The 21,007-nt window shown below is 45.4% G+C and overlaps 1 long non-coding RNA gene across 1 annotated transcript in view; it reads left to right on the top strand.

The window, feature by feature from the left end:
* Positions 1-19,095, top strand: part of LOC122553250 — a 53,913-nt gene extending 34,818 nt beyond the window's left edge. Inside the window, exon 3 of the long non-coding RNA XR_006312665.1 lies at positions 19,025-19,095. This is a non-coding gene — a long non-coding RNA (uncharacterized LOC122553250). The remainder of the gene's footprint in view (positions 1-19,024) is intronic.
* The last annotated feature ends 1,912 nt before the right edge of the window (positions 19,096-21,007 follow it).

Raw genomic sequence — 21,007 nt, 5'->3', positions numbered from 1 at the left:
CATCACCAATTAAAAATCTCTCTAACTCTTCCTTAAATTTGCTCACTGTCCCAGCATCCATCACACTTTGGGGTAGAGAATGCCACAGATTCACAACCCTTTTGGCAGAAGTAATTTCTCCTCAACACTGTTTTAAAGTTGCTATCCCTCATCCTAAGTCTATGACATCTCGTCCCAAAATGCCGCAAAAGGGGAAGCATCTGTTCCTCATTAATTTTATCCACACCTTTTATCATCTTGAATACCTCAATTTGATCTCCTCTTATTCTTCTAAATTCCAGAGAGCACAGGCCTGAACTGTTCAATCTCACTTCACAAGACAAACCCTACATCTCTGGGATTAATCTAGTGAACCTCCTCTGAACTCCGTCCAATGCCACTACATCTTTTTTCAAATAAGGGGACCAAAACTGTGCACATTACTCCAGGTACAGTCTCACCAATGCCTTGTACAGTTACAACAATACTTCCTTACCTTTCTATTCTATTCTTTTAGCTATAAAAACCAACATTCCATTTGCTTTCTTAATTATCTACTGCAAGGGAGTGGGTCTGGGTTTGGGTGGGATGCGCTTTGGAGGGGTGGGGGTGTGGACTGAGTAGGTCCTTCCTGTACACTCGGGGTTCTATGAAAGTGAATAACAAGGGGATTTCAAAACAAGGGGACATATTTTAGGGTGAGAGAAGAAAACTTTAGAAAGGACATGAGGGTCATCTTTTTTACACAGAGAGTGGTTCGCGTGTGGAATGAACATTCAGAGGAAGTGGTCAGTGCATGCACACTTACAATAGAAAGGATTGGGGGGGATATGGCAAGTGCAACCAGTTTAGTTTGGGAACATGGTCAGTGGGGCCAGTTTCCCAGCTGTGTGAGTTTAGTTCAAGGAGCAAGAGACTGTAAGGTTTCACTGGGGCACTGCTGAAGACCATTGACCTGAAACATTAACCCCGTCTGTATCTTCAAAGATGCTGAAGGATCCAATTGACCTGATTCCATGTTTCTGATCCATTGGTAGGGGCAGGTGTGGAGCATCATTGGGAGGGGGGCAGCATTTATTGCCTGTCACGAGGCCAGCTAGCAATCAACACCATTGTTGTGTGGCTGGACAGACATGGAGTTGAGAGTGTGGTGCTGGAAAAGAACAGCAGATCAGGCAGCATCCGAGGAGCAGGAGAGTTGACGTTTCGGGCATAAGCCCTTCATCAGTCCTTCTCTCACTGTACCCCCCCCTACATCCTCCCCTCTGCCTTGAAGCTCCTCAGCCTCCTGGTGATGGGGTTATGCCTGAAACCTAAACTCTCCTGCTCCTCGGATGTTGCCTGACCTGCTGTGCTTTTCCAGCACCACACTCTCGACCCTGATCTCCAGCATCTGCAGTTCTCACTTTCTCCTGGACAGACATATAGTCCAGACTGGGTAAGGATGACAGATTTCCCTCCCTAAAGGACATTACTGACCCTAATAGGCTTTTACCACAAACAACACCAGTTATCGCCATTCACTCATCTGGTGTGGACATCACTGGCTCGGTCAGAGGTTATTACCCTTAAGCTTCTGTTTTGTGAATATTGAATTCAATTTTCACCACCCACCTCATGCAGGATTAGAACTCATAACCCTACAGCGTTAACCCAAGGTTCTGGGTTACGAATTGATTGAGAATACCCCTGGACCACCATATCTCGGATGTGACTTACATGAGTTCAAGTTAGACCTGACTAACTGATTGAAATTGGCCTCATGAAAATATTACCTGAGGCAAACGAGAGAACTCTACACAAGAGTTTGATGGAGCACCATGTTTATTCTAATCACCGAGGGAACAGAGGCTGCACCGAGGGAACTTGCGGGGGAAGATCTCAACATTAAACCTCAAAGGGATAATTGACAGTTCCTAATTTCAACCTCAGGCTGAACAGAGAGGCTCAAGACTCTTTGAACAATATAATTTAAGCCATCATTAAGAATGAGAAATGAAGGGGGTTCTTCATATAGATAAAGGTAAGCCCATCAAACTTGCAGTTAGTTCATTAATCAAAGTGAAAGTGGCAATGATTTAAATGACATCAAAAACACCACTTTGAAATGATCTTGTTTCAGACTACAAAGGGACAATGTGCATGGATTATATTGACTGCTTGAGTTACCTAACCATCAATTATACACTTTGTTGTGACAAACATACTTTCTAATAGTTTGTTATCATCCCTTGGATAATATTGAGAAATTACAACATCATAGTTCAAGCCAAATGACCGGTAAAGCTGAACGACAAAGCTTTGCATTGATATCTTTCCTTCTCATATCTCTCAAACACATCTGACAGGACTGTTTCATTTCAGAGGATGGGCACAGTTGGCTGACAGGGAAATGTAGGCACCATCTGTGTTGACAGAGGTGATGGCATCCCCCTATCTGGGCAGACAGTGGACTGAGTTTGGGCTTGTCTGTCACCTTCCAGTGAGAACCCTCTCTCTGCAGAGGCTGCATCGGGTGACACATGTGACAACGCAAGGCCATCAGATAGCTCTTCCTTTCCAGCACCCTCTCTTGCCCACATCTGCTGATTTCATTTTCCCCCTCACCTTAGTGCTTGCCCTTCTCAACTGCTTGTCTCCAGGCAAGGATCCCTGTACATCAACTTCGAATAGAAGTCTCGTTTACATGTTCGTTCTAAATTGCCCTTAATGCCCAATGGGCATGTATAGGTTAGGTGCATGAATCGGGGTAAATGTAGGGGAATGGGTCTGGGTGGGATGCTCTTCGGAGGGTTGATGTGGACTTGTTGGGCCAAAGGGTTTGTTTCCACACTGTAGGCATTGTATTCTCTCTGATGAAATACTCCACTATTATAATCTTGGAACACTTTCCACCACAGGAGAGGGAACCCCTCTATCACAGAGCGGGGAAAACCCCTCTATCACGGGGGGAAGCCCCTCTGTCAGAGGGCGGTAAACGCCTCTGTCACAGAGCGGGGAAAACCCCTCTATCACGGGGGGAAGCCCCTCTGTCAGAGGGAGGTAAACGCCTCTGTCACAGCAGGGGGAATCCCTCTAGCACAGGGGAGGGAAACCCCTCTATCACAGAGGGAGGGAAATCCCTCTATCACAGCAGGGGGAATCCCTCTATCACAGAGGGAGGGAAACCCCTCTATCACAGCAGGGGGAACCCCTCTATCACAGAGGGAGGGAAAACCCTCTATCACAGAGGGAGGGAAACCCCTCTATCACAGAGGGAGGGAAACCCCTCTGTCACAGCAGGGGGAATCCCTCTATCACAGCAGGGGGAATCCCTCTATCATGGGGGTGAAAACTCCTCTATCATCGGGTGGGGGGGTGGGGGGGTGGGGGGGTGTAACCCCTCCCTCACAAGCGAGAGAAGCATGTTACCCTCATGCTGGTGGTGAGCTCACCCAATGGCACGTCTATGAGGCTGCAGTCCCAATACCCGCTCACATGACACATTTGATGGAATCACGGCTGACCAATAATCCCGTCCCTGCACACTGCTCTATTTTCACACTGAAGCTGCCCAATGATATGCCTCGCTGCATTAACTTGTTCATTTTACACTGACTAAGTACCTTTGAAAGTCTACTGTGAAGATATATCTTTAAGGCCTCTGTATGATACAATGACTGAAGCTGTGAAGGTAGCTAAGACCGTCACGAGTTAGAAGATTCTGGAATCAAGTCCTTTCAGCTACTTACAGCTGTCTCATTGAAACATTGTTGGGGGGGTGTTGTTGGAATAGATATTAATGCTCCAACTGGGATTTGGGCATTGAGTGAGGATTTATATCATTTTGGTTTTCCAAGCACTGCCGGAATGAGGATTCCAAAATGGAAGCCAGAGAATAGGTGCACACCTCAAGGCTACATGCCAATGGCTCTTCATCTGGGATAAGGACAAGCCAAAATTTCTTTACCCAGGCCTGAAGTAATCCTTCAGGCCTCTGTGATTAGATGATCACCCTCCATGTTTCATTCATTGACACCATCACACTCAGAGCAACCAGACACACTGAGCCCCAAAGGGGAAGTGATTTACCTGAACGTGGAGCCAGGTGCATTCTCCTTCTGACTACACCTGAAAGGAAATTCATACCACCCGTGTTCAGCCTTAAGATCCCCATCTTCTGGCAACCAAACTTCCATGTTTTTCAATCTCCATCCACCAGCCCCTACCCACAATTCCATTCCAATTATCTGAACCCAGCTCGAATCCCCACACTTCCTTTCTGCCTAGCCTCCCCACCCTCCCTTCAGTACATGTCTCACAGGAAGTGGGAGCACGTGTCAGATATATAGCTGGCTCCATCATTCAATGTGATTTTTTTTGTTTGCAACTTAAGAGTCAAAAGTCTGCCTGGACTATGCTAAACAGGGAGAGCAGATTTCCTTCCCCAGAGGGTGATTCCCTCAACAATCAACAGCAGTTTCACAGTCACCATTAAACCCTTCATTCCAGACTTAAAACATAGAACATGGAACAGTACAGCACAGTACAGGCCCTTCGACCCTCGATGTTGTGCCGGCCTTTTATCCTACTCTAAGATCAGACTAACCTACATACCCTTCATTTTACTATCGTCCATGTGCCTATCCAAGAGTCACTTAAACGTCCCTAATGTCTCTGACTCTACTACCACTGCTGGCAGGAGAAAGTGAGGTCTGCAGATGCTGGAGATCAGAGATGGAAATGTTGCTGGAAAAGCGCAGCAGGTCAGGCAGCATCCAGGGTGGGGTGAGGGGAAATGAGGAAACTGGTGAAATCCGAGTTCATCCCTTGTGGGTGGAGGGTTCCTAGGCGGAGGGTGAGGTGTTCTTCCTCCAACCGTCGTTTCGCTGTGGTCTGACGATGGAGGAGTCCAAAGACCTGCATATCCTTGGTGGAGTGGGAGGGGGAATTGAAATGTTGAGCTACAGGGTGGTTGGGTTGGTTGGTCCGGGTGTCCCAGAGGTGTACCACAGCTGGCAGTGCATTCCACACACCCACCACTCTCTGTGTAAAGAATCGACCTCTGACATCTCCCCTAAACCTTGGTCCAATCAGCTTAAAATTATGCACCTTCCTGATAGCCATTTCCACCCTGGGAAAAGTCTCTGGTTATCTACTCTGTCTATGTTCTCATCATCTTGTATACCTCCATCAAGTCACCTCTCATCCTTCTTCACTCCAACGAGAAAAGCCCTAGCTCTGTCAACCTTTCTTCATAAGTTGTTCACTTGTTCTTGAATTCACAGCAGGGTAGCTTTTGTACCCAGATCCCCAGATTACTACTCGAGTGATAATGCCACCAGACCCATCATCATATCTGGGAAGGCCATGGCTGATATGCTACCTTGCGTTCAGGAGAAGGATTACTCACATACTCTGCCCGTGGGCCATTTACAGCACCATTGTAATGAAATCAGAGACCCATTATCAAGGGCAGCTCAGACCTCCTCAACATGGCCAATCCTCAGCTATCCTGTCAATGAAGGGCAAGGAGATAAATTCACATCCCAGCCTCGATCGATATCCATTCCTTGTATTTGTGGCTTTTGGAAACACTGCAAATTTTTCCCAAGAGTTAAGAAAGCGTACCAATCTTGTGAGAGGCACTTTGCAATGTTTCTTGGAGATACGGTTATGGAAACCTTCTATCCAGCCATTCTTTGTCCCAGGGTCATGGGACAGATGACCTGATTCCATGGCTAGCAAAGTTTCACTCCGCTTGGAACTTTCAATTCAAATAAACTGATGGAACTAACAGCTGACCGTGTGGGAAAAGCAGATTGGAACAGCTTGAAAGGAGGGAATGATTATATCTCGTGACCAAGTTATGTTACTTTTCTGTTTTTCCTCCTTTGCAATGTGACTCTGAAACCTTTCCCTCTTTACGACATAGGAGCATAACAAGGCTATTCAGCCCATTGAATCTACTCAGTTAGACCAAGGCTGTTCTGATAAGCCCCAATTCCACTTTCCTGCCTTTTCCCCAAAACCCTTGATTTCCCTTATTGATTAAAAATCTGTCTATCCCAGCCTTAAGTATGCTTAATGACTCAGCCTCAACAGCTTTCTGCAGTCAAGATTTAAAAAAAAAATAACTACTTTCTCTGAGAAGGAATTCTGCCTCATCTGTCTTTAAGGTGGGGCCCTTATTCTAACATCCTGTAGTCCTCCATTTTATTGGTCAGTGCATTGAGTACAGGAGTTGGGAGGTCATGTTGCGGCTGTACAGGACATTGGTTCGGGTACTTTTGAAACACTGCGTTCAATTCTGGTCTCCCTACCACAGGAAGGATGTTGTGAAACTTGAAAGGGTTCAGAAAAGATTCACAAGGATGTTGCCAGGGTTGGAGGATTTGAGCTACAGGGAGAGGCTGAACAGGTTGGGGCTGTTTTCCCTGGAGCATCGGAGGCTGAGGGGTGACGTTATAGAGGGTTATAAAATCATGAGGGGCATGGATAGAGTAAATAGCTAGTTCTTTCCTGGGATGGGGGAATTCAAAAGTAGAGTTTAAGGTGAGAGGGGAAAGATTTAAAAGGGACCTAAGGGGCAACTTTTTCCACACAGAGGGTGGTACGTGTATGGAATGAGCTGCCAGAGGAAGTGGTGGAGGCTGGTACAATTACATCATTTAAAAGGCATCTGGATGGGTATATGAATAAAAAGGGTTTAAAGGGACCAAGTGCTGGCAAATGGGACTAGGTTAGGTTAGGATATCTGGTTGGCATGGACGAGTTGGACTGTTCCTGTGCTGTGTATCTCTATGACTCTATGACTGTATGACACAAGGGGAAACCACCTTTGTGCTTTACCCTGTCAAACTCTGAACAATCGTGTCAGTTTCAATAAAAGGTCTCCTTTCATTCTTCTGAACCCCAATGAGGGGAAGTCCAACATGCTGAACCTCTCCTCATAGGACAGTTCCCTCCATACCCAGGATCAGCATAGTTTCTCTGGACAGTCTCCAATGTCAGGATATCTTTCCTCAGATAAGGGGCCGAAAACTATTCGCAATATTCCAGCTGTATCGCTCATAAGATATACAGGAGCAGAATTGGGCCATTCGGCCCATCGAGTTTGCTCCGCCATTCGATCATGGCTGATTTGTTCCTCACTCCCATTTTCCTGCCTTCTCCTCTTGACCCTTCAACCAATTAAAAATTTCTCGAACTCCTCCTTGAATTTAACCACTGTCCCAGCATCCACCACACGTAGGGGTAAGGAATCCCACAAACCCTTTAGGGAGAGGTAGTTTCTCCTCAATTCTGTTTTAAATTTGCTCACCCTTATCCTAAGACTATGACTTCTCATTCTGTAATCTGACTAGTCCCTTGAATAGCTTTAACAAAACCTTCCTACTTTTATAATCCATTCCCTGTGAAATAAAGGCCAACGTTCCATTTGCCTTATGACTTTCAAGGTCAAAACTCCTCTGTTGACCGCAGTGGATGGGAGTGAGGTGTGAGGGCAGTGACAGGAAGACTGTATTGAATATGTAGCCCCTGGCTTATCCATGTCCGGTCTCACACAGTGATCGGGGGAACACTTCTCCCGGCTGCAGTAGGAATTACTTTGTGTCGGCTCATCACAAAACAAAGCAAAAATAAACATTGGTCCCTGCTCAGACTAAACTGTCAGCCTGATTACGCATGAGAATGGCTTAATGCCTCAGAGGTCCCTCCATCCTAACCCATGACCTCTGCTGCTCCAGTGCCTGAGGTCATTCCTGACGGAGCTGGATGTATTTAGATGCAGTTACATCACTGCTAGGGGTCAGGCAGTCAGCGATAATGCTAATCCTTCCTGCTGATTATCAACAGCTTTGTCCGTTCAATTTGCGAGATGGCCGTGCCTCCTGGCCTCTGCGATATCGCAGCACAATCTTTCGAGCACACATCTGAGGGTGGTGTGCCAATCGTTGCCCATTCTACATCACTCCCACCCCCGTCTCTCCCCTCTCACTGTCGCTCCCTTCCCCTTGAGTATGTTGCTCAGGTTTGAGGGCCCGCACCCCTTCTCTCTTCCAGGCTGTTTTGATGGGCTTTGTGCTGGGCTGAAGACCCCCGTGTATGATCTGCAGAGGGGGAAAGTGAGGACTGCAGATGCTGGAGATCAGAGTCGGGAGTGCGGTGCTGGAAAAGCACAGCAGGTCAGGCAACATCCGAGGAGCAGGAGAATCAATGGTTCGGGCATAAGCCCTTCATCAGGAATGATCTGCGGACCCTGCCACACAGAGGTTGGGTGCAGTTTGAAGGACAGGGAGAGGTGGCTGTGTGAAGGCTAAGCTTCCATGCTGTACATCTCTATGACTTTATGACTCTATGATTCTAAAGCACATTAGGAGCATAGGAAATCACAACATGAGTCTAATCAATTAGTTTATAATGCGTCTACCTTCTTGATGAATCTCTGAATGTGTTGATAATTATCAGATCATGCACCCATTAACTTGTCGCATCCAAGGGTAGCATTCCCACATATTAAACATGTCAGCCCTCTGTGGAAACGTCTTTGTGAAAAACTGATGCAGGTTTGGGTACAGATTATTGGAATTCTGGCCAGAGTTTCTGACAGCCTTGGTCACCTTGCCTTGTCTGGTCTTTGTTGCACACGTCCTGAAGGCCGACTGAGGGGGGGAGGGTGTATGAGATTAGCATACGCCCATTTTCCCACCTCGTCATCTCACTGGTCACCTTCACTTTCCTGAGCATCAATCATTTTTTGTTACTCCCAGACTCAATGAACTTTTGACCAATCTCTCTCAAACTATCCTCCACAAACTGGCGGTTACCCTAAACTCTGCTGTTGAGTTTCCAGCGTTATGCTTCCACTGTTCTCTCTCTCCCCTTTATCCTGGCACTCAGACAGGTTTTCACATCATAACCATAGGCATCTTCCTGACTCCAACCTATTTTCCATACTTTCCTTTGTAAGCCTGCTCCACCTGTCTCCTCATGCATTCTTCATTCACCAAATATAAAGTCACTGCCAACGTTCATAGTCCATGCCCAGCTTTCCTTAGGAATGTGACAATGGAGTGTAACCAGGCCACATTGGACAGCAGTTAAGAGTCAACCACATCGCTGTGTGTCAGCAGTTACCTAAAAGCCAGAATGACATGGTGGTGATCAAAACAACCAAAGAATTGTGGATGCTGGAAATCAGAAACAAAATCAGAAATTGCTGGAGAGACTCAGCAGGTCTGGCAGCATCCGTGGAGAGAAAGCAGAGTTAATGATCCGGGGCCAGTGACCCTTCTTCAGAACAGGGATACAATCGGGCAGATTTCTGTCTTTAAAGTGGGTTTTGAAGTGGCAGGGTGGCTCAGTGGTTAGCACTGCTGCCTCACAGCACCAGGGACCTGGGTTCGAGTCCACCTGCGAGCGACTGTCTGTGTGGAGTTTGCACATTCTCCCCCGTGTCTGCGTGGGTTTCCTCTGGGTGCTCCGGTTTCCTCCCACAGTCCAAAGATGTGCAGGTTAGGGTGAATTGGCCATGCTAAATTGCCCATAGTGTTAGGTGCATTAGTCAGGGGTAAATATAGGGTAGGGGAATGGGTCTGGAAGGATTACTCTTCAAAAGGTCGGTGTGGACTTGTTGGGCCAAATGGCTTGTTTGCATACTGTAAAAAAATCCATCCTGTACTTTCACGATCATCACTGCATATTATATTCCAGGAACTGAATCCCAAACACCCAGGCGGCAAGGGAATTCAGCTCTTCAGCTCTTCACTCAGGCCAATGACTTACCATTCCAGCAGAACAATCATTCGCGTGGACTACAGAAGCAGCAGTAGGCCATTCAGTCCTTTAAGCCTGCCCTGCCATTCGATCTGATCATCCAACTCAGCACCCACTCCCTCTCCATATCCTTTAACCCCAAGAACTCTATCCGACTTCTTCTGGAAAATGATCCTCCTAATCCCTGCTGCATCCAAAGGATATTATTAAATGAGAAAGAGCGCAGAAAAGATTTGCTGGGATGCTACCTGGACTGGGAGGTTTGAGTTATAAGACGAGGTTGGATAGGCTTGGGACATTTTACCCTGGAGCGGAGGAGGCTTTATAGAGCTCCATAGAATCATATGAGGGACATTGATAAGGTAGAGAGCGGACAGCTTTTCCCCATGACAGGGGAGTCTAAAACTGGAGGGCCATAGGTTTATGGTGAGAAGGGAGAGATACAAAAGGGTCCAGAGGGGCAATGTTTTCACACACAGGGTGGCTGTGTCTGGAACAGGCTGTCAGAGGTAGTGGTGGAGGCGGAGTACATTTCTGTGACTTAAGAAACATTTGGACAGGTACATGGATGGGATAGGGATGGATGGATGTGGATCAAACACAGGCAAATGGGACTTGTTCAATTGTGGGTTGCATGGACAAGTTGGGCCGAAGGGCCTGTGTCTACGCTGTAGAGCTCTATGACGCTCTGACTCGATGTCCCTGAAATGATGTAGTTAAGGATTAGCTTGTGTTAAATGGGAAGCAATAGGAAGAGATCATAGCAAGATGCACTGAGTTAGGAATGTGGTCCAGTTGTATAGAGAGAGAGAGAGAGAGAAAGACAGAGTGAGTGAGAGAGAGAGAGAGAGGCCTATCTATAACTTGGAGCCAACAAAGCGATTCTTATATGTAATATTTGTGAAAGAATGGTTGGAAATTGACAGTGAAATTAGATTTGGAGTGATCCGCTAATGACTTGCACACAGACAGTGGACTGTGACCACAGACAGCTGTAGGCAAAGTTCATCCAACCTGACACTAATTGGGTAAGGTGTTGGCTCTTTGACATTGACAATAAAAATGTCCCTTGAACCACCACTCCAAGGGCCTGCTTTATCTTCAGCATTTCTCCTAATCTTAGAACCACTTCAGGGAAAAGCTTTTATGATACGAAGGTTCAGATAACAATTTCATCCAGAGTAGCAGATGGTTATCTCAGGGCTAAGTAATCTTGAGGTGGAACTTGAAAAGCTGTGGTCATAGTGCGTTAGACCACAGGTTTTACAGTGTGCAAGTCAGTTAAGAGGCAATTATGCCTCCCATAGTCACATTATGCTGCTATCACTGGTTGCACAACTCCTGGATCTATATCACTGAATCCCACTCACATGATCAGAACTTAAAGGTTAAAGTCAGCATAATCCCAGAGGTCCATTCGGCCGCTCCCTCATTTGAGAGAGAGAGAGAGATAGAGGTGGTTTAACCTGAGGGTGACCACGTCTCAGATGAGGGGAGAGGTTGAGAAGGAAGGTTCTTCATGGTAACTTCAGTGAGTGCAAGAATTGAACCCACAGCATTGGTCATAACCAGATATATAACAGCGATAAGCATTTTTAATCACACTTTTCATAAAATCCCTACTGTGTGGAAGGAGGCCTTTTGACCCATCAAGTCCACACCACCCCTCCAAATAGTATCCCATCCAGCCCCACTTCCCTACTCTGTCCCTGCATTTCCCATGGCCGATCCACCTAACCCGCACAGCTCTGGATTATGGGAGGAAACCGGAGCACCTGGAGGAAACCCACGCAGACGCAGGGAGAATGTGCAAACTCCACACAGCCAGTCGTCCGGGGCTGTAATTGAACCCCGGTTCCTGGTGCTGTGAGGCAGCAGTGCTAACCACTGAGCCAGCACGCTGCCCCTTTTGATATAGTAAAAGTTGTCAATGCACTTTTCAGGAAATCAAATGTGGAATCATGGAGGTGTTAAGGTGCAGAATGAGTCTGTTCGGTCCATCGAGTCTGCATTGGTTATCCAAGTGAACATTGTGACTCAGTCCCATTCTCCTGTCTTTTCCCCATCCCCTTGCGCAGTGTTTCCATTTAAATCATCATCCAATACCCCTCTTGAACACGTCAAAGGAACCTGCCTTCACTATATTTCCAGGCAGTGTATTCCAGACCTGATCTACTCGCTGGCTGAAAATGTTTCTACTTGCGTTTGCAAATCACTTTAAGTCTTAATTTCTTCCCAATATTATTGTTTTCTATCAGATCGTCTCTTGGTCTTTTTTCCATGGAGCACATTCCCATCCATCCTTAACTCCCACACCACTGTCCCTCACCCCCTTCTGCCGACCTACCTGCATAATGCATTTCTGGAACCAATCTGATAAATCTCTCCTGCACACTCTCCAACGCACTCACATCTTTCCTAAAGTATGTCACCCACAACTCCAATAGGACTCCAACTGAAGCCCACCAAGTGCCTTGTGTTATTTCAGCATCACCTCCTTGCTCATGTACTCTGTGTCCCTATTATCATAGACTCTTAGAGATATACAGCACGGAAACAGACCCTTCTGTCCAACTCGACCATGCCGCCCAGATATCCCAACCCAATCTAGTCCCATTTGCTAGCACTTAGCCCACATCCCTCTAAACCCTTACTCTTCATATTGCCATCCAGATGCCCTTTAACTACTGTAATTGTACCAACCTCCACCACTTCCCCTGGAGCTCATTGGTAAGGCTGAAGGTACTATTTGCTTTATTGACTGCTCTGTCCACTTGTATAAAAATAAGCAACCAAACCCCTCTCCTTGTTAAATTAAAACGCACCTGTTACAGCTTTGTCCATTCACCTAATCTATCAATATCCTGTTGTAATTTTATGGTGTTGTCAACACTGTCTGCAATGCTGCCCAATTTTGTGTCATTCGCAAATTTGGATATTTGACTTTTTATGCCATTATCCAAGTTGTTAATGAATATTGTAAACAGTTGAGGTCCCAGCACAGATCCCTGTGGGACACTGCTCGTCATGTCCTGCCAATTTGAGTACTTACCCATTATTCCAACTCTCTGTTTTCTGCTACACAACCAATTCTCTCTCCATGTTGGCAATTTGCCCTCAGTTCCACATGTTTCCACCTTAGCTAACAGTCTCTCATGTGAGACTTTATCTAAAGCCTGTTGGAAATCCATATAAACAACATCCATTAATTTACCTCTGTCCACCACCTTTGTTACCTTTTCAAAAAACTCTATGAGGTTTGTTAGGCATGACCTACCCTTTGTGAATCCATGTTGGTTCTCCATGAATTTTTTTGAGGTGATCAGTACCCCATCCTTGAGTATAGTCCCCCCCACCACAGACGTAAGGCTAACGAGTTTGTAATTCCCTGGTTTCCCTCTGTCGCCCTTCTTAAAGATTAGAGTGACATGAGCAACTTTCCAATCCAGAGGTAAAATCCTGAATCCAGAGAACTCAGAAAAATTACGGTTAATGCACCAGCAATGTGCTCTCCTACCTTCTTTAACACTTGTGGATGAAACCATCAGGTTCTGGGGATTTGTCATACAGTGGCTTAGTGGTTAGCATGCTGCCTCACAGTGCCAGGACCCGGGTTTAAGTCCTACCTTGGGTGACTGTCTGTGTGGAGTCTGCACATTCTCCTCGTGTCTGCGTGTGCCCTCTCTGGGAGCTCTGGTTTCCTCCCACAATCCAAAGATATGCAGGTTAGGTGAGTTGGCCATGCTAAATTGCCAACTCACTGTTGGCAATTGCTAGGTGCATTAGTCAGGGGTAAATATAGAGTAAGGGAAATGGGTCTGGATGGGTTACTCTTCAGAGGGTTGATGTGGACTTGTCAGGCCGAAAGGCCTGTTTCCATACTGTAGGGACTAAAAATTCCCATTTAATGTTCCCATTATTGATTATTTATTTCAGCTAATTTTACTTAGAGCCTATCGCTGATCCTCCATTAATTTCTTTGGGACTTCCAGCAAGCAATCCTCCTTTTCTGCTGTGAATATTGAAACAAAATAATCCCTTAACATGGCCTCCATTTTCCTATGGTCATTGACAATATCCCTACTCTCTGCCTTCATTGGACCAATATTACTCTTAACAAGCTGCCTTCTCCTTATACGATTATAACTAGAAAGTTCCTTTAAATCCAGCTAGTTATTGAAATTTTATTTCATCTTTAGAAATCCACATTGGTTAATCCTCATTACCCCACTTTTCTATTCATATGATCGCCCCACATAATTGCTTCGAGAAGCTTCCTCATGATTGAAGTTAAATTGACTGGTCTGTAATTATCCTTTGAACATTTACTGAACAAGACTAGAATGATTGCAATTTTCTAGACTTCTGGCGCATCCCTTGAGTCCACAGAAAACGGAAAGATCTTTGGCCAATATCCCGGCAATGTCCCATTTCCTTCAATATTCTTGGATGCAATTCATCTATTCCCAAATCCTTGTGAACGTTAAGTCTTATTAGTCTATCTATCATGTATTCCTTATCAGTTTTCTCAAACCTTCACCTGGGTTTTACCACATTGGAAAAGACAGACACAAAGTGAGCATATTGGATGAATTCAATTTAACTCCATAAGAAACTATTAAGAGAGAATGACGACAAACCTGGTCAAAGAGGTGGCATTAAGGTGCAAGTTAACTGAAGAGAGGGAGAGATGGACAGGTTTAGAGGAGGGAATTCATTAACGTATGAGTCAGGCTGCTAAAATCATGGCCCCCAATAGCTGGAGAGTTTAAAATTGGAAAGGAGCAAGAGGACAGAGTTATGGAGTACAGAGTCCTTCGAGAGGTGTGGGGTTGAAGGAGGCTATAGAGATGAGGAGCATCTAAGAAAGGACTTGAAGAGAGTTTTACAGTGAAGGGAGATTGAGAGCTGAGGTAGTTTAGTGAAGTGACCATGTGGAGGTTTTGGACTGAGTACTGTAATGAGAAGTGTGATTGGAACTTCAGATCGGGATAGCAGGATGGGATCCCTGCCGTTGAGCTGTTGATCCTGGGACTTTTGTTTTATTTGTTTTTCTTTTCTTTTTTACTCAAAGCTCCCATCTCCTTCTGCCTCTGCTTCCTCCTCCTTCCTCTTCTCCCTCCTCCTCCTCCTTCTTCCTCTTCCTCTTCCTTCTTTCTTTCTTCCTTCCTCTCAGAATGTGGAGAAAGTGAGGACTTCAGATGATGGAGATCAGAGCTGAAAATGTGTTGCTGGAAAAGTGCAGCAGGTCAGGCAGCGTCCAAGGAGCAGGAGAATCGACGTTTCAGGCATGAGCCCTTCTTCACACTTCTCAGAATGTGGGGCAGCTGGTCCAAAGACAGTCCCCTTCCTCTCAGACACAGTCAAGGAGGAGAGTCCTTGCACGCACACACACACTGATCCAGCTCCCTCAGAGGCAGCTGTCAGGGTGAGACTTTTGTTTAGTCATTCCTGGGATGAGGGAATCACTGGCCAGGTCATTTATTGCCCATCCCTAATTGTTAAGGGTCAGTCACATTGTTGTGGGTCTGGAGCCACATGCAGGCCAGACCGGGGAAGTGTGGCAGATTTCCTTCCCTAAAGGACATTAATGAGCCTGATGGGTTTTTCCAACAATTGACATTGGATTCATGGTCATCATTTGACTCCGAACTCCATATTTAACGGAGTTCAAATTATACCGTCTGCCATGACAGGATTCGAACCTGGGTCCACAGGACATTGACTGGATTAACAGTCTAGCAATAATACCACTAGGCTAATGCCTCCTCCCACTATCCAGCTGGTGTGCAAGCCAAGAACAGGGAGAATGATGTGGAGAGAGGAAGGTAAAAACAATGACTGCAGATGCTGGAAACCAGATTCTGGATCAGTGGTGCTGGAAGAGCACAGCAATTCAGGCAGCATCCGAGGACAGGCAAAATCGACGTTTCGGGCAAAAGCCCTTCATCAGGATTAGGGTTAGGGTTAGGATAAGGATTAGGGTCAGGATTAGGATGAAGTTTAGGGCTAGGATTAGGATTGGGGTTAGGATAAGGATTAGGGTTAGGATCAACATTACAGTTTGGAATAGGGCCACAGTTAGGATTAAGGTTAAGATTAGCTTTAGGGTTCAGAGTAGGGTTAGGGTTTGATTTGATTTGATTTGATTTATTGTTGTCACACCTACCGAGATACAGTGAGAAGTGTTGTTTAGCGTGCTGTATAAGATTGTACAATACAAAGTGCGTCAGTGTCTCAGAACAGAGAGCGAAATATAGTGTTACAGCTGTAGAGATGGTGCAGAGAGAGGGAGATTGACATTAACATTGGAGAGGTCCATTCAAACATGTGGTATTAGGGGATTAACATACTGAAGGGCTTTAATCTGATCAGGAACAGAGGCATCAGTCACCCTGACAACTAAACAGTTAACAACCACACAGCAACCCTTTACATGCCACCCAGTTCGAGCCAGGGAGAATTCAACTGTCAATGCTACTCTGCAATTGGCAGCACAGTGGCTCAGTGGTTAGCACTGCTGCCTCACAGCACTCTGGACTTGGGTTCAATTCCAGCCTCGGGTGACTACCTGTGTGGATTTTACACGTTGTCCTGTGTCTGCGTGTGTTCCCTCCGGGTGCTCCAGCTTCCTCCCACTGTTCAAAGACGTTGAGCTTGGGGTGGATTGGCCATGGGAACTGCAGGGTTGTAGGGATAGGTTGGCAGGTGGGATACTCTATGAAGAGTCAGCATGGGCCGAATGGCCTGCTTCCACACTGTAGGGATTCTATGATCCTGTAACTAGGAGAGCCCAGTTTTATTGCCTACTGCCCTCAGACTGGGAAAATGGTCATATCCCGAACAAGGTGAAGAATTCCTCTCAGAAACAGAGTTACCTTGAGGCCAAGGTGAGCTTTCTAAGTAGGATCGGACAGGACAGGACCAGCTTGCAGAAGGATGAAACGATCATTTTGTTGTCAGAACGGAAATAATTTCTCAGTAGACACATGTCAATAAGCTGCTGAAACCTCTATCATTTGTAGTGTGGTTTGGTGATTTCCATTAAAATACCCTGTGCTAACTTAAAATTAATTTTCTATATCTGTACATTTATTCGAATGCAATGTTGATGAAGGGGTGATTTGATGCTCTGATTTAACACTGGGGCTGACAGGAATAAGCCACTCCAGTATTGCTCCTGATAATATCAAATAGCTTGATCTAATCAGTTATTCTAATTTCTTCCAGGTACACATTACTCCTTATTGCAGTTTCCAAATAAAAACAGCTGCCTCTGTGTTACATTGAGAGTAAACTTGCATTAAATATATGCTTTTACTGAGTTAATAGAGATTTAACAGGTCAAAATGTGTTTTTGATTTGATTCCCCGTCATGTACCTTTAATCACCAAAAGATTTTCAGTTGTAAATAAAGTTGATTGGAACACAAGATGCCAAGTATTCACAAATCATCATGTTTCACCACTTCCCACCTGCCTATTACTGCATTTCAATTTAGTTTTGATATATTATTGTTGGCTTAAGACCAGACAATTAGTGGCTCATGATTATGCAGCAAGTCACTGGCAAAAGTCTTGGCTCACCAGGAGCCTTGCATCGACACAACCAGTTTGCACAGAAAATTGTTTCAGTAACGATATGTTCAAGCAGGAGGCTTTGCTAACTGTTCTCTTTTCAATCTAATTTTGCAAAACAGTTCACCCGCCCCCCCGTCCCATCTGTGAGTCTCATTACTCTGGAGATCAGACTGGGAACTCTCTGCTGAACTTCTGTCATTAACATAGAATCCCGACAGTGCGGAAGCAGGCCATTCAGCCTATCAAGTGCACTCCAGCCCCCCAAACAGCATCTCACCCAGAGCCAACACCCTCCCCTATCCCTGCATTTCCCATGACTAATCCACCTAGCCTGCACACATCAGTATGGCCAATCCACCTAACCTGTACATCTCTACACTCTGGGAGTGAACCAGAAAAAGCCCATGCAGATAATGGGGAGAATATGCAAACTCTGCATTGGCAGTCACCTGAGGGTGGAATTGAACCCAGGTTCCTAAGCACTATGAGGCAGCATTGTTAACCACTTGAGCCACCATGCCACCCTTCAAAGGCTGACATGTTGAGGTTAAAACCGAGTCAAGAGGTTTTGGTGAGTCACATTGGTATTGCAATGTCCCTTTGGAAACTGGGACAGCATTATTGGATGAAACATCACATAGGGTGTTCCCAGTGTTTCCCAACATACTCTCCTGGTGGCCAAGTTCCCACTACAGACCATAGCTATTTGCCTAAGCAACCTATTCAGAGATCTCTGATGCTAGTAGAATTTGAACTCATACCTCTAAGGCTAGAGATATGAACATTATCACTGTGCAACAAATGCCCTATCCACTACAAGACACATATTTGTAAAAATGGCCTTCATATCTTTCCCCTGGCCCTATTGAAATCTTCCCACACAGTGCATAATAATGTACAGTTATGCAAATTAGGAGCAGGCGAAGGCCATTCAGCCCCTCAAGCTTGCTCTTCCATGCAGTAAGATTATGTCTGATTGATTGGGACCCAAACCCACAACTCCATTCTTAACTGGGTGACCCTATGCTACTTTGACTACAGCAGTCCAAGAAGGCATCTTACCTTCCCAGGGGCAATTAGGGATGGGCATTAACTCACAACCTGCATCCTGCAAACATATAAATAAGACCTCTCGTTGCTGTAGTGACGTTGAAGAAACTTTGTTCTCTCCATCCATGTTTCTGTAGTTCTGCAGTGTTGATCCTCCCCGTTTCCCTAACTAACAAAATACAACTTCCTTGTTAGCACTTTGGTGAATATCTTTATCATTATGTATTTAACACTGCAGCTACATTTCAGATTTAGCTTGGTGACAAGTTTAGAAATATTTTTGTAGTGTCTTATTCAAAAGGGAATATTGGACAGCTTGGAAATTGGAAGTGTTTACCGTCTCAGCGTACTCCATCCCTCTTTATTTGATAAGTTGTTTATAGTGAGTAAGGAGACTGTGAACATCGCTCCTGCAAAGCCACAGTGTGTCTCTTTGATGCCTTGTTTGACTTTTTCTGGTGTTCCTACAAAGTGCATTCCCAACTTCGGAAGTGTAAGGACATTGAGTTTTTCCAAAGAGAGCCATATTGGTTACCTCAAGTCTCCAGAAGTAAAAGCTTTGGACGCTGATATTTTGGCAGTCATGATAGACCTGCAATGTTAGCTTGCTCTCTCTCCACAGATGCGCCTGACCTGCTGTGATTTTTATGTTTCAGGTCAGGACAGCCGCTCCAGTGGTGTTCCAGTGCAAATTCATGACCTGAAGTGTTCATTAGCTCTGTTTCTCTCATCACTGACCTGCTGAGTGTTCCCAGCATTTTTCTTACCTTAATCTAGACCCAGCTCTGTACCTGACTCTAACATGGGCACAGTGCAGCGGGGGAAAAGGGAAACAGCGAAAGAGAATGTGAAAGAGCAAGGGAGTGAGCAAGCAAGAGAGAGAATGTGTGTGTGTGTGTGAGAGAGAAAGAGAGAGCAAGCTGGAGGAGGGGAGAGTGAACGAATGAAGAAGTCAGCGAGCAGGAGACAGAGAGTGAACAAGTGAGATAGACCTATTGAGCAAGTGAGAGGGATCAATAGAGCGAGTGAGCAAGAAATAGTGTGACCATTAAACAGTGAGCAAAACAAAGAGAACAAATCAGAGATGGAGTGAGAGAAAGAGCAAGAGAGAGATAAAATTAATGAAAACAAGCAAACAAGGCAGAGAGAACAAGTGAGAGAGAGCAAAGCAGAAAGTGCAAATGAAAGTGAGGAATTCAGAAAGGGAGAGAAAAAGTGTGTGTGTGAGAGAGAGACATTAATAAATATCTCTTCCCCTCAGTTGATGTTGAACAATTTCCATTCTTCCTATTTTAGGGATCAAGAGAAATGAGGTGTTCACAAAATCCCTCCTTTTTTCCACAGAGACAGTGTTAGCTTGAACTAGCAGACCATGGGAGAGGGTGCTGCTAGGTTTGCTGGGAGTGAAGGCTGGGTAGATGTGACATTGCAGACGCAGACGAGCATCACAGTGACAGGAAGCGACAGGGATTCGGGGAGTGGGAGGACTGAGTAGCAATGTGTGTGTCAGTGTTGAAGTCAGATGCTGAAAGGGCGATGAGTGAGTACGTAAAAAAGGACAACTTTAGGCATTTGGAACAAAGGCAAATGAGGGCGAGTCAAGAAGGTGCAGGGTCAGGAATGGAAGTAGAAGAGACAAAGAAAAGGAGAAGGGATCAGTACTTGGTATTAGGAGGAGGAAGAGAATGAGAAAGAGAGAGGTAGAAAGGAAAATGGGGTATGGGGGAGGGGGAGATGAGTGCAGAAAAATAGACAGATGGAAGACAAAGATATTGTAACCTTTCAATCACACATCCTCTGTCAGACTGAGGGAATATTTAGCGCATTTATGGTTTAGATATAAGGGACTTCCTTAAGCATCTGTTATACTCCTTACAAAACCAAACGGGCTTCATCCATCAGTTCAAGGCTCTGCTACTTTACTAGGAACTCATTTACTGAGGGACTGAGTTCCACTCACAGAACGCTTATGGTTTTGGGGAGGCCCTTGTGATTTGAGAATGAAATGTTTGAGGTAGCAAGGACCCATTCTAACATCACACACAAACTGTTGCAGGGAACCCCAAGTCCCCCACTTCAAAAGCAGTTCTAAGTAAAGGGTTCGGTGACTCAACAGCTAAAAAGTCCCAACGCACTTGGGCCGGCAGGGCAAGGTTAGAGGGGAAAGATAAAAGGGAGTCTGAGGGGCAGCCTTTTAACACAGAGGGTGGTACATGTATGCAATGAGCTGCCAGAGGAAGTGGCTGAAGCGGGTACATGACCAACATTTAAAAGGCATTTGGACAAATATATGGATAGGAAAGGTTTAGAAGGATATGGGCCAAGTGTTCTGGTAATGAGAGAGGTAGGAAACACAGTGAGACCAGAAAACCAGCCTAATGTTACTGGCAATGTTATATTCTTGTCTTTGACATGAATGTGCCAATCACATGACAAGATTGGTAAAACAGTAATGAGTGTCCTTCGTTTGAAGATAAGGCTATCTATAACTTGGGTTCATTGGGAAATAGTAGATGGTATGTTTGATCTCTACTAGTGCCTTTGCAGACTGACTATAAGTCATGGAACTAATCCATTACAATCTGTCGAGATGGCAGTGACTGACAGCAGTTTGAGACATGCTTCCTTAAAGGTACAGA

Source organism: Chiloscyllium plagiosum, chromosome 9 (genome assembly GCF_004010195.1).
Source record: "Chiloscyllium plagiosum isolate BGI_BamShark_2017 chromosome 9, ASM401019v2, whole genome shotgun sequence".
NCBI classification, from domain to species: domain Eukaryota; kingdom Metazoa; phylum Chordata; class Chondrichthyes; order Orectolobiformes; family Hemiscylliidae; genus Chiloscyllium; species Chiloscyllium plagiosum.
The sequence above is the reverse complement of the archived record's forward strand: the minus strand, read 5'-3'. Positions and strand labels throughout refer to the sequence as shown.